Raw genomic sequence first — 12843 nt, 5'->3', positions numbered from 1 at the left:
TGGTGAGCCAGACAGGGGAAAGAGGTCTTCCATATACATCTCTGACATGATCATGGCAGCTGTGAACATATGGCTGCATCTTACTCTTTGTGCTTATCCTATTTTCATATTAGGGCAAGACTAACCCAAGGTGGAAGCATCCATGCTGAGATCTTCTAAGTTGTTTTTAAACCCTTAACTTCCCTCTTAATCAATGCTATGTATTTGTTCCAAGGCAGAAGAGTGGTAAGATTTAGGCAAGGGGGGTTAAGTGACTTGCCTAGGATCACACATTGATGAAGGGTCTAAAGTCCCATTTGACTACCAGGACTTTCAGTCTCCAGATCAGGGTCCCAATCCACAGAGGCATCTCCGAGGAATCTGTAAATTTTTAGAGATCAAGAGGTCTGTGGTTGTGGTGACTTTAGAAACACCAACTAATATGTAGCTGAGGGCAGAGGAATTGTCTGCTCTGGGAGCAGAGGGACACCCTGAGGACAGGTAGCTGTAGGGCTGGTAACCCCTCAAGGTGGAGGGAAGATTAATGGCTATGGGCTCCAGAGAGGCACAGGTTCCCTGGCAGAGGGCTCCAATGAGGGGGCTTATAGAGGGGCCCCAAGAAAGGAGAAAGGACTTCCATTGTCTGAGGTCCTGAATGACCACTTTGCCATAGAAGTTCTGTCTGGGGGTCTCATTTGTCTTCTACTCAGTTTTGTGCCCATCTTTCATGCCATGGACTCTGTGTATTTATGTGGGAGTGGTGACTCCAGGCTCTTGCTGGGAATGTTGTCTGAACTCTTGCTGTACCACTCTAGTGACTGACTTTGCTAAAAGTGAATTGAAGCCATTTTTGGATACAGAGCTTTGAGGTGCCATTGTGTTAGGAGTTTGCCCCTCAGCCTTACTCTTAGCCATCATCACCCTTCTGGGAAATCAATGTGCAGCTGTGAATTCTAGTTGGAAGCACAGTCCCAAAGAAGTTGTTACATTGATGTGTATGTGTGTATGTTTGTGTGTGCTCAAATAGGACCCAGTAATTTATTCATGACCATCTCCACAGTTTTTATATATGATATTCTTGACTTGCTAATTGTTACTATATTTAGTTGTTCATTTTTCTTGGTTGTGTGAAGAAAATATTAATTCTTCCATGTAAGGGTTAAATTAAATGGTTGGACAATAATTTTATGAATGATGTGGTCACTAATATTTATTATATCCTGAGTCGGAAATTTATTTACAAATGTTTACAAAATGGAGAGGAAACAATAAAGTAGAGAAATGTGAAGAGGTTAGAGAGGTTATCTATCCTAACAACCTAAATGTTTTCTCTGGGTTTGCTTAATCCAGGCAGAGAATAATTAGCTCTCAACTAGGATGACTAGTGGTGGGTAACCACTTAGCCTCCTCCAAGATGGAAGCTAGTCTCTTAGGAAATTAGGAAAGGAGTCAGTCTTTCACTCACCCAACCAAGTAGTCCAGGAGTCAGGGTCTAAGTTGAAACTGAGCATCTAAGCCCATAGTCCAAGCCCCAATCTCCAGCAAAGCTCCCTCGAGGATTCTCCCCAGTTAGAAGACTATCTCCAGAAGACAATCTCTTCAGACTATCTTCTCAAAGACCATCTGGTCTGAGGGAGTTCAGGGCTTTCCTTTATGGTGACTTCTTGTCCCTGTCCCTCTTCATAGGGGCCAATCACAGTTTCCAAATTATCTAGCATGCCCATGGGGCAGTGTCTGTGGGATTCACACCATTCATCCTATGAAGGTTTCAACTCTTATCAAAGACCTCGGAAGGTGTCAGCTCTGATTAGAGGATTCACAATTTTGGGATCCATACCTCTCATCCTCTGAAGGTATAAACTCTTATCAAAGGATTCACGTTTCTGACTGGAGGCTGGAGCTCTCCAAGAAAGTGATTTTACATACATGTGTTCTCTCAATACTCACAATAAAATTTTTGAGGGATGTGCTATAATTTATTGTCCCCCATGTACAGATGAAGAATGTGAGGTTCAGAGAGCAGTGATATGCCCAGAATCACACAGCTGATAAGTATTAGAGACTGTTCTGATTCTAAGTTCATTTCTCTATCTATCATATCAATAATCCTGCCATTCTTTCCTTTCCTGATCCCAACAGGTAAAAAATCCCCAAGTGGGTGCCTTCATTCCGAGTCTGTCCTCAGCTGAAGGCATGATCAGGGAAACAGAAAACAACATCAGGTGTCACACAGCCAGTTGCGAGGATGAAATGTATCTCAGACCCACTTCTCTGGTCCCTAATGATGACCCTGAATGCAACCTAGCTGTGTAATAGGGACCCTGGGACTCTCTTAGATTCTTTTAGTTTCAAGTGAAATGGGGTGTTCAGGGAGGATTAGCACCTCTGGTGTGAGGGCTTGCTGAGCCCCTTTCAGGGTTGCATTCCTACTTGAGTGTCTACCTGTCATGTAACTGACCTGTGGCTCCAAGAAGCTGTAGCAGGGTCAGCAGCACCACCTGGTAAAACTGTCTTGGCTGATGGACTCAATCAGGTTGAGAGTAATGGCTAGTATAAAGACAAACCTTACAGTGATTTAGGGAGTGTCCATCTCAGGCATGGGAAGACTCCCCTGGTGGAATGGGTGGATGAGAACCATTTGTTCCAAGGAACATGAAGCTGGCTGAAGCAGGCTCTGTGGAGGACTTAGAATTTGGTCAGACATAGAGGATGCCAAGGTCTTCCGTGGCATCCCAGACCATCCCAGGCCTTCCCAGGCATCCTGACTTCTGTCTTGTCTCTGGAATTCAATGACTCTGAAAGAGAGAGTTAGATAACTCTGCCTCACTTGAATCCAATTCACAAGCAAGTTAAGACATCACCCCTTGATGTCATTGGTTCTTTTAAAAAATGAGGGGCCAATAACAAGAACAACCCATTTAAATGGATGTCAGGCTCCAAACAGCCTCCTCAATCTTCTGGCGGCTTTCTTCCTTTAAAGGTTTCACCTTACCTCCTTTCCAGCTGAAGGAGAAAAGAAGATGCAATTAGGCTTCAAGTAGTATAGGCAGGTGTGTGACTGTATAGTGTGACTATACAGTGTGACTGTGTAGGGATGTAGCATGGGGTTCTCCAGCTCTATGAGAGCCATTTTCAGTCTTTGTTGAGAGGGGATTGGTCTAGACCAATGTTCTGCAAATATCCCCCTTTTGCCTCAGATTACCTGCTGTCTTTGGGTCCAGCACAGTGATTAAAACCCCAGGACACAACGACTCTGCTGGCTGTTCCTGCCAACCTCAGCTCCTGGCAGCTCTAAGAAGGGCAGAACACCCGTGGACATTGGGCAGAAGCAGCTGGGCTCCAAGCAAGGTGGAAGAATTTCTGTTTCAGGTGGATTGACCAGACAGACTAGCTGAGACATACTGAACATTTATCCTGAAATGCACAGAAATCAAGCATCCTGGGCTGAGTTGGGACACAATTCAGAGACTCCTTGACTCTCCCAAAGGATCCAAGTGATTTTTGGAAATTGGTGTAATCTTAACACTAGACATGTTGATCCCCAATCCCTCAACTAGCAGAGAAAATTCCTCACTCCTTGTCTCCTTTTTCTGAGGCCACTGATGTAGACTATATGAACTGTCCTCTCTTCCAGGCAAACAGCAGGAATAACATCACCCCTCTTGGGAAGGAACAGATTTATATTCCATTTCTGCAGGTTTCCCTGTATCCCCGGGACAGAGTTTTGAGGGCATAATGATAGCAGGTTTCCTTTCAGGGTTCTCTGGAGTCAGTTACAAGCATCTCATGTGTCCTCTCTCATGGGATGCTCAGGAAGACTTTGCTAAGGATGCTCTCCTGACCCTGCCAATCAGTGCAGATTATAGGAAGAGCTTCAGAGGGGTCAGGCCAGTCCCTTCCCAGGAGACCTTCCAAGCCTTTTCCTTAGTGAACCCTGAGGAGCTTCCTCTGAGAAGCCCCCTGGAAGGGGCAGAGAGAAGGCAGAGCAGGGAGGAAGGAAGGGACCAGTTTCAGGGAGGGGTGTGAGAGGAGATTCCGAGGCTGCTTGAGAGAGGCTGCAGGGAAGGTTCCCTCTGTCTTCTCTCTTTGCCCTTCCCAATGGCTAGTGAGAGAAGACAACCTGGGCTCTGGGGTCCCCCAGCTGGGCTCTCAGTCCCAGCCCTCCTTGGGCTCCCTGATGACTCTGAGTCAGGTGCTGGGCAGGAAGCAGCTGCTGCTCTGAGCTGAAGGACTCCACAGCCTGGGGAGGTTTTTGTTCAGGCCTCCATCACTGTGGGATGGGGGAGCTCATCATACTGCTGACTGTAGTAATGTGCAACATCCTCAGCCTCCACCCTGCTGATTGTGAAAGTAAAATCTGACCCAGATCCACTGCCACTGAGGCAAGCAGGGACCCAGGATTCCAGCTCTTCAGCATAATAGATAAGAAGTTGGGAGGTTTTCCTGTAGGCTGCTGATACCAGGCTAAAGCACTGCTAATGCCCTGGCTGCCCCTGTAGCTTATGGTGACTCTCTCTCCCAGAGCCACAGACAGGGAGGCTGGAGTCTGGGTCATCACAATGGCTGTTCTGGACTCTTGGATACTCCTTTCCCAGTCTTAAACCAATTATTGTCCCTGTTCCAGTCTAATTGTTGCTTCTTGACATGAATACATATTCCTCAGGAGACAAATAAGATAATCAGGAGCTCCCATTGCTTTGAGGACTTGCCACAATTTGTCAGGATCCACACAATCAAAGGCTTGAGTGTTGTCAGTTGAACAGAAGTAGATATTCTTCTGGAACTACTTTGCTTTCCCCACAATCCAGCAAATGTTGGAAATTTGGTCCCTGCTTCTTCTGCCTCTGAAAACCAGCTTGCTCTTGTGTTAATGGTCAGGTCACATGTTGCTGAAGACTGGCATGTGGAATCTTGAGCACAGCCTTGGTGTCATGTGAAATGAGGGCAAGTTTCCTGGCATGTGAACATTCTTTGGCATTGCCCTGCTTTGGGATGCGGGCATGAACTGATGCTTTCTGATCCAGTAGCCTCTGTTGGATTTTCCAAATTTACTGGCATATTGAGTACAGCCCTTTAACAGCATCATCTTTTAGGATTTTAAGTAGCTCTTTTGGAATTTCATCCCCTCCATTTGGCTTATTGCCATCCTTTCTATGTAGCATAGAGCTAGGAAGAAAGGACAGCAGGCACCTAATTTTCTGCTCTGTTTCTCCCTCGATAGTGCCGTGGTCAGGGTCCAGCCTCACTTGTGACTCCAGGGTTCCCGACAGGTGGTGAAAGATCAGTCAAAATAAATAACAAACGGAAATCAGCTTAATCATTATGGCCAGGGACTGTTTTGCATCTGACAGCTGCTCTACCATTCCCAGGCCTGGGATTTTATTTTTATACCCATTTTCTTGGCATGCAGATTACATTACCTAACACATGTTCAAAGAAAGATAATTAGAAAAGTGATACATTAACTTTTAACAAATCACTTGATTAGCATTCTATATTTTTGTATTGTGATTACAGACAGAATACAAGATAAATGATTTTGTCACAGGTGGCTTAATTTTCTCATTACCCCATGAGAAGTTTTGAGCTTATAAACAATCAAGGAAAATTATTTATTGCTTTTAATAAAATGGAATAATTAATCAGCAGTTCTAAAGAGACAATTAAACAATCATATCATTGAAGATGAGGGGTACTGGGAACACAATTCAAATTTAGTATTAGACTGGTCATTTCTCAGGGTTCTTACTAGGGAGTTTCCCACTGGCAAGTTACTGGTTTGTGAAATTGAGCCACTGAGGCATATTGAAGCTTGACTTGTACTTATTGTATGAGCCTCTATGATTGATTTGTGTGCTGTATAACCGTGAAAATGTGGTTTGCCAAGACTGTGAATTGCCTAAACTGTAAAGGTTTTGGCCAAACTGTAAAGATAATTTTAGTGTTTTGACTTAAAATCTAAAATAAGTGGTTGCCGTGGGAAATTCCCAAAATATGAAAATACCCAAGTCAGCTGGGATTTATGGAGGTTTTAATTAATATAAATGGAGGAATTAAGGGAAGGAGAGAGAGAGAGAGAGAGAGAGAGAGAGAGAGAGAGAGAGAGAGAGAGAGAGAGAGAGAGAGAGAGAAAGAGAATTAATTTCTCTGGCTCAGAGTGAGCCAACCAGAATAAAAGGGCCTAAGCCAAAATGGCCTAGGCCTGAGCCTAAGGGAGAGAGAGTCAGTCTTTATCACTCACCACAAGATCATCCCCAAGTTGGGTTCAATTGCGAACTCCATTCAAAATGTCCTTACTTCAACTCCAAACTCCAACTCCAATTCAACTTCCAAACTGAACTAACTCCAAACTGAACTGAATTCTCCTTTTAAAGAAATTCTCTCTTATGTCACCTCCCCTAAATTTTCACATCTACCAATCACAGTAGGTGCTTTTTCCGAGGACTGTCCATTCTTAGTTCTCATCTTCTTTGGTTCTCACCTTCTCTGATTAGCCTAAAACTTCACACCTCTTTTGTTAAGCTTGCCTTTTGTAAGTTGCTTGACCTTTTAGTGATTAATTTAACCTTTATAGGTACTTAGCACCTTTTTGTATTAGATCTAAAAATAGACCACCTAGCTTAAGGTTTTGGCTTCACTATAAAGTATGAGTTGGGGACTTTTCATTGTTCAATCAGGAGTTTGCAACTTTATCTTCCTAAGGCACTGTCTGAGTAGGGTGGAGTAATTTTAAAGTTCCCAATACATTCCTGACCAAGTACCTCCATTGTTAAAAATAGGGAATAGCTTAATCAAATGTTCTGAAGTAGAGTCTGAGCAGTTTTAAGATTCACAGCTGGCTTCATGAGAAAGTTTTGGGTTTGGCCTGTAGCTGCAGTTTTACTGAGAAGTATGTACCTAAATAAAAGTTAACCCATGATAGTCTTTTGGGGATTGGGTTTAAGGGTCTGATCTTTTGGTGAAGTTTTGAGGAATTAGGGTACATGTATTTTGCTCTTGCATTGTTTCTTTTGAGAGTAGGGGAAATAATAATCATGCCAATTCATAGGTAATGGGCACTGATGAAAGAGGTCATGTAAAGGGGATAGAGTGAGGAGTCACACCTCTCCAAGGACAACTCTGTGGTCTCCCCAGCTACTACGTGTGACTCTGTCAAGGCATCTGATGGCTTCCAGTACAATGGGGAGTGGGAGAGTCAGATTTTATAAGAAGGAGAGAGGACCTGAGGCCCAGCATGTACTAGGGGAGCCCAGGCTGAGAGGAGTTGGCTCTTTCCTTTATATTAGTGCTCATGGCTGGGGAACAGCAAGGGCTCTCGGGGAACAGAGCTGTCAGTCCATGGCTTTTCCCCTGAGTTCTGGGTCCCTTTTATCTTGTTGGCCCCAGAGAGCCTGAATGTGAGCAGGTACCCTAGTGGTTGCTGGAGGAGAGGAAGCACAGGAGACAGCTGAGCCTCCCTGCCCGGGAAGTTTTTGTTCTGGTCTATAGCACTGTGAGAGGAGTAAAAGATGCTTGAACACAGTAGTAATCTGCCCCATCTTCAGTACTGACACTGCTGATTATGAGGGTGAAATCCCTGTCAGCACCACAGCCTGAACCTGGCAGGGATTCCTGATTCCAGCTTGGAAACCTGGTAAATGAGCCACCGAGGAGACTGTCCAGATTTCTGCTGGAGCCAGTTCAGATAGGTGTTTCCATCACTGTGTTTGACACTCTCACTGGCCTGGAAGCTGATGGTGACTCTCTCTCCTGGGCTCACAGACACTGAGGCTGGTGACTGAGTCAACACAATTTCTCCCTTGGAACCTGAAAGCAGGAATGGATGACCAATGACCAAGGACATGGAATGAAGAGAGCACAGGCTCCCTTCCTTTGGATGCTTAGCCCCCAGCCAGCCTGGCTCTGCCAATGGCCCTGACCTAACAGAAATCCCCTTCCCACTGAGACTGCACTGGCTCATCCCCTAGAGAGTCTAAGTCCCTTTGGATGCTCTCCTGTTAGGAAAAGTGGCATGTCTGCCTGTGGTGGTGTCCCATGTTCTCACCTGGGACCCAGAGCATGAGGAGCTTAAAGAGCAACTGGGACAGGGTCTCCATTTTGCTGTGTCTCATCCCTTGAGGTTCCTCTGGCTCCATACCATGTTTATATTCCCCCATCTGTAGGCCCTCCCTTTGGGCATCTCTTTATGTAAAACAGATGGGCTGTGGGGGTTATAGGAGCAGAAGTGAAAAAATCAGCTCAGGGGAAAACCCTGAGACCCTGATATTCAGAAGATGTTCTTTCCTCTGGGAGCCTTATGTGCTATGTGCTCCTGTTATTCCCCCTATACTTAATTCCTTTCAGTTTTAGTCAGTTTTGTTGTTTTAGGGGGCCATCAGGAGGGGAAGTGGATAATGTGCTGGGTCTTGAGCCAGGAAGGCTCATTTTCCCTGAGTTCAAATCTGAACTCAGACTCTTCCTAGCTATGTGACCTTGAACAAGTCACTTAACCATATTTACTTCAGTTTCTTCATCTGTAAAATGTTCTGGAGAGGGAAATGGCAAACCACTTCAGTATCTCTGCCAAGGAAAACCCAAAAGGGGTCCTAAAGGGTTAGACATAACCAGACAACGAAAAATTAATGTTAATTGAACAGGGGCATCTAGATTTAGAGGCCATGTTGAGGATTCAGCAATTGAGACTGAGTAGGAGGGGCTTGATAGGGAGGAGAAGCAGGGATGATTACAGTCCTGAAAATTTAGAGGGAAGATAATATGGAGGAGGAGAGAGTGATGTGCCAAAGGCACATTGCCAGATGTCCTGAATGACTACTTTGCCATTTATGATTGTTGTCTAGTTACCTGACTTATATTGCATTCAATTTTGTGCCACTATTTCATGCTATTAACTCTGTGAAAATATGTGGAAGAGGGGGCTGCAGGCTTTTGTTGGGAACAGTTTCTAGCAACTGCTCTTCCTGTGCCACTCTAGTGAATGCCTTTGCTAAAAATGATTTGAAATGATCAAAGGATATGGACAGGCAGTTCTTAGTTGAAGAAATCAGAACCATCTATATAGTCTATGAAAAAAAATGTTCTAAAGTACTACTGATTAGAGCACTGCCAATGAAGAGAACTCCAAGAAACTACCTCAACCCTGTCAGATTTTCTAAAATGACAGGAAAGGAAAATGATAAATTTTGGAGGGGGTGTGTGTGGAAAATTGGAACATTAATACATTGTTGGTGGAGATGTGAACTGATCCAACCATTCTGAGAACAATTTGGAACTATGCCAAAAGGGCCATAAAACTGCATACCCTTTGGCTCAGCAACACCATGACTAGGTCAGAATGCTAAAGAGATCAGTGATAGGAGAAAAGGGTCTACTTGTACAAAAATATTGATAGGAAGTCTTTTTGGGAATAGCAAAAAATTGAAAAATGAAAGAATGTCCATCTGAACAAATTGTGGTATATGGTTGTAAGAGAATACTGTTGTGCTATAAGAAATAATGAACAGGAATACTAATGAAAAATTTGGAAAGACTTATCTGAACTGATGCAAAGTATAAATGAGCAGAACCAGAAGAATACTGTATATAGTAACAGCAGTATTGTTCAATGAATACATGTGAAGAACCAAATTATTATCAATAATGCAAGTGCTGGGACACATCAGTCCACGATGCCCTGACAGAATCACGTGTGGTAGCTGGGGAGACCACAGAGTGGTCCTTGGCGAGATGTGACTGCCCACTCTATCCCCTTTGCATGACTTCTTTCCTCAATGCCCCTTACCTATGGATTAACATGATTATTATTCCCCCAGTCTCAAAAGAAATAATGCAAGAGCAAAACACCTGTACCCCAATTCTCCAAAATATCACCAAAAGATCAGACCCTTAAACCCAATCCCCAAAAAACTATTGTGGGTTAACTTTTATTTAGGTACATAATTCCCAGTAAAACTGCAGCTACAGGCCAAGCCCAAAACTTTCTCATGAAGCCAGCACACAAATCAATCATAGAGACCCATATGATATGTACAGGTACACTAAGTTTCAATATGCCTCAGCGACTCAATTATACAAATCAGTAACTCAAACTCCCTAGTAAGCCACCTGTGACGAAATCATTTATCTTGTATTCTGTCTGTAATCACAATACAAAAATATAGAATGTTAATCAAGTGATTTGTTAGAAGTTAATGTATCACTTTTCTAATTATTTCTCTTTGATTTTGTATACCTGCATGCCAAGAAAATGGGTATAAAAATAAATCCCAGGCCTGGGAATGTCGGAGCAGCTGAGTTGCAAAGCAATCCCATGGCCATTAAGCTGTTTTCTGTTCATTATTTATTTTCTTTTATTTATTTTGACTGATCGTTCGCCACCTGTTGGGAACCCTGGAGTCACAAGTGAGGCTGGGTATGCAAGGGTTCAAGATAAGCCCAAGGGACTTATGATGAAAAATGCTATCTGCAGCCAAAGAAGGAACTGTCAGAGTATGAATTCAGATTAAACCATACCATTTCTTAAATTATTCCTTTCATAAGATTTTTCTTGCATGTGCTACATATATCTTCTTTCATGACATGAGAAATTTGGAAATTGGTATTGCTTGAAAACACTGGAATAATGTGTACCGGATTGTTTGCTGCCTGAGGTGGTGGGAGTGGAGAGAGGGAGGGAGATATGAGGGATTGTAAAAGGTCAGAAAACAATTGTCAAAAAATTATTTCTACATTTTTTAATAAAAAGCATAGAAAAAATAAAAATGAATTGAAACTCTATTGATAGGGGAGTTTACAAGTAGAATTGTGTTAGGAGTATGGTCCCTCAATATTATTTCTAATAATTAACATTCACCCTCTCAGAGACCCAATCTATAGGTGTAGTTGGGAGCATGGCCTCTGAGGGGTTGTTGTATTGATGTGTATGTATATGTTTGTGTGTGACCAAATAATGTCCAATTTGTTCATGACAATCTCAACACAGTCCTATTTAAATTTAATAATCTTCAGTTGCTTATTTTAAATATATTTATTCATTAATATTTCTTTGCTATCACCTCTCAGTGATCCATCCCAAACTCCTCCTTTTTCACAAAGAAAAATTATTTTTAAAATATCAATATAATGTCCATGTCTGACAATAGAAGTGTGAGAGCACCTAGGAGAAGATGGAGGAAATTACTCAGTGGCACATCATGAAGATAGCCAGTAAGTCACGTGGAGGTCTAGGTTATGGGAAGATAAAGCCAGAGCTCACCCTTCTGAGCAGGGGGGACAGAGAAGCCAAGTCCAAGTTAATGGTGGAGGGGAATGGGAATTATGGTCCAAGTACAGAAGGCATAACATGGAGAAAAAGTAGGATGGGAAGATCATTCTTTTCTCTTGTAGACCTTCAAGCTTGAGACCTTGAGTCCTTGAGGCCATCTATGCTAGATCCAACTTTCAAGAGCCAGTGTGCAGTATTATGCGGGCCAGACTAGCTGAATGGTATAAGTGTGTTGGGTGATGTCTGCCAAGTATAAGAGAGAAAACCTAGACTCAATCTGCCAGAAAAAATCAAGTGGGGGAACAGAGTACAGGTATTTTGCTCTTGTATTATTCCTTCTCAGGTTAGGGGGAATAGCAGTAATGTCAATTGCATAGGTAAGGGATGTTAATGAGAGAGGTATTGCAAAGGGGACTGAGTGGGCAGTCATATCTTCCCAAGGGCCACTCTGTGGCCTCCTTAGGTACTATGAGTGACCTTGTCAAGACATTGTGGCCTGGTGGCTCCCAGAAATACAGAAGAAAAACAACTGCTTCATCACATGGCTCAAAAGGGATATGATTGGGAATACAGATTCTAAATAATCACCCTAATTAAAATATTAATAATATGGAAATAGGTCTTGATCAATGACATATGTAAAACCCAGTGGAACTGTGTGTCAGCTAAGGGAGAGGGTTGGGGGCAGGGGAAGGAAAGAACATGAATCTTGTAACCATGGAAAAATATTCTAAATTAACTAATTAAATATCCCCCCCCCAAAAAAAAACATAAAAATAAAATGTCAAGAAGATTGGTTAATAAATTTTCCATAAGTAAAGTGGTCATAAAAAAGAAAAGAAGTTTCTCTCTGTCCTTTTGCAATGGGAAATAATGCTTAGTGCATAAGAATGATTGATAAGTGCATGATATCAGAATCTTTCCTGAAACCTAGTGGAACTAGAATGCCTGAGGGACAGTTGAGCAACTGACTCTCTGGACCTGGGTAAAGAAGGAGACAGGTGTGTTTTCTGAAGCAGCTTGAGGATCATCTATCAAGTTACAAGCCTGTGAATATCTTTGGCTGCGGATAAGAAGTCAGACTTCAGTCATCTGCTGGATGGATATTGAGAAGCTGATACAACTGGGGAAATATCTGTGAACATATTTTCTAGGATTCTTGGATTTTGCTCTCTAAGGATTCTTTTGTAAGATACTGGTCCCTGATAGACTTTGCCTTTAGATAACATAGATTAGATAGAAATAAGTCAGATTATATATATATGTGTGTGTGTGTGTGTGCATAAAGATTTCTCCCTATCCCTCCTTCCTTTCTCCCTTCCCCTTCTGTTAAACAAAATCAAAATATTTAAATGTTATTTCCCATGTTTCTTCCCTAAAACCCTTCCAATATAATTGTACTATCTCAGTCCCTAAAACTCTTAGAGCTTTCCTCCTGAGTCCTAGATACAGTTCTTCCTGGGATCTTCAATTCTGCCCCACAATTTGAATTCTATCTGGGTCAGTCCCCATGCTCATCTCTGTGCTTCCACTTTCCTCATCTCTTCAACACCTGCCTATTTCCCTCCTTAATGTCCAAGACTCAGACCCTCCCTCCCCCACTG

General features: G+C 42.8%; 1 protein-coding gene and 1 pseudogene across 1 annotated transcript in view; both read right to left on the bottom strand.

The window, feature by feature from the left end:
• Nucleotides 1-12843, bottom strand: part of LOC103104114 (zinc finger protein OZF-like) — a 122851-nt gene that overhangs the window by 55412 nt on the left and 54596 nt on the right. The window lies entirely within an intron of this gene.
• On the bottom strand, nucleotides 7274-8075 carry LOC103094512 (probable non-functional immunoglobulin kappa variable 2D-24; annotated as a pseudogene).

The sequence above is a fragment of the Monodelphis domestica genome, chromosome 1 (assembly GCF_027887165.1).
Source record: "Monodelphis domestica isolate mMonDom1 chromosome 1, mMonDom1.pri, whole genome shotgun sequence".
Lineage (NCBI taxonomy): Eukaryota > Metazoa > Chordata > Mammalia > Didelphimorphia > Didelphidae > Monodelphis > Monodelphis domestica.
The sequence above is the reverse complement of the archived record's forward strand: the minus strand, read 5'-3'. Positions and strand labels throughout refer to the sequence as shown.